The sequence below is a fragment of the Propithecus coquereli genome, unplaced genomic scaffold (genome assembly GCF_000956105.1).
Source record: "Propithecus coquereli isolate 6110/MARCELLA unplaced genomic scaffold, Pcoq_1.0 Scaffold252, whole genome shotgun sequence".
NCBI classification, from domain to species: Eukaryota; Metazoa; Chordata; class Mammalia; order Primates; family Indriidae; genus Propithecus; species Propithecus coquereli.
The window spans coordinates 5,388,851-5,390,562 of record NW_012148086.1 but is presented as its reverse complement, the minus strand read 5'-3'; positions in this window follow the sequence as shown (position 1 = coordinate 5,390,562).

Here is a 1,712-nt window from a genome sequence, read left to right as displayed (position 1 = left end):
GCAACTTGGGTACCAGCTCAGCCACAGTAAATAAAGTTCCAAGCAGACTCTTGAAGCCTCTGAGTCCAGGCCTCAGTTCCTGGACGGCATTTCCGGACCCACCCTGGGCCAGAAGGAAAAAGTGCTGCCCTGACAGCAAGGATCTAGTCCTGGCAGGATTCACCGCCTGCTGCCTAAAGAGCCCTTGGCCTTTGAATAAACATCAGAGGTAGCCAGACAACTGTCACCACTGGCTTTGGGTGAGACTGGCCTGGCTTCAGGTGTGACCTGGTGCTGGTGGCCACGAGGGAGTGCCCATGTCACCTCTCCCCCACCTCCAGCAGCTCAGCACAGAGGGTGAGGGAAGAGAGTGGGAGACTTTGTCTGGTAACCCAGGGAATTCTCTTGTATCTTGCCCAAGCTCACCAAGGCGATACCACCAGGAGTCTGCAAGAGTCACAGCATTACTGGGCTTGGGCACCCCCAGTGCTGGTATAGCTGCAGTGACCAGAGACTTAGACCACAACACTCAGCTCCCTTTGAGAATCTGGAAAGCCTTCTCAAGAAGGATGGGTTCAAACAAGCCCAAACTTTGAAGAGTAAAATAGACACTTAACTCTTCAATGTCCACACATCCATGAACATCCTCAAGCATCACATTCAAATCAGGCCTGCGGAGGAGAAAGAGGCAGGACTAATGCACTTCCACTTGTGGCTCAGAGGCACGGCATCAGGCCACCTTTGGCTAAATGCAAGCCTGGGAGGGTGAGGATTTAGTGTTTTCAGGGTCCACGGCACAAACAGGCAAAGAAAGGGAGGTCAGGGAGCAGGGCTCTGGGCTGTCAGTCCCTATTGTCTGCCAGAACCTTTTGGGACCCTCTTATTTTTTCTCTATGGCTCAGCTTCTCTTTTATATTTTCTGTGAAAATAAAATGTAAAAGCTATTGGAGCCCAAAAATAACACTTGCAGCCTTGAGAGAGATGTAACTGTGATCTGAGTCACATATGGTTACTACTTCTGTTTCTCTGATTATAGATTAATGCACCTTATTTTTCTTGTTTTGTGCAATGAATAGAGAGAATTAAATGATGTCAGGGACAAAAACCTCCTGCCTTCTTAGTTAACGACCCTTGTTATAGACTAACTTCCCCTTTGTTGTCCTGCTTGGGTTAGACCAGATGACAGAAAACACATGATTACTACACCCTCTGTAAAAAGATATCAAATAGACCCTACCCCAAAGAAACACTGCCTATAGCCAGTCAAATTGCTATAAGTATGCACCAACCTTGTATGAATAATGTTGTAATCCTGCTGAAAATTCTTCTGGCTCTGCCTGTATAAATGAAATCTTAACTTGCCTACGTCGGAATGCTGACTCCATTCCTTTGGAGTTAGTGTTTCTGCTTGGTCCATCCTCATAGTTTGTGCTTGAATAAACACTTTCTCTCACTCTTTTTTTCTTATCTTTTTTTTTAATAAACTCTTTAAATTAGATGCTGACCCTTTTGACTATTTTAGGTTGACATTTCCATTGTTTAATTTCTTTGCTGAATTCTGGAAAATTTATTTAGGTCTATATTTTATTTCAGATTTTTTTTTCTTTAGTTTCATCTAATCTACTGTTTTAAAGTTTATTTCTGAAATTGTATGTCTGAAATACAATTCTGAGAGTTGTATTTCCAGATGTTTTATCTACTTGTATTCTTTCCTTGTGGTTTCTATACCTTCT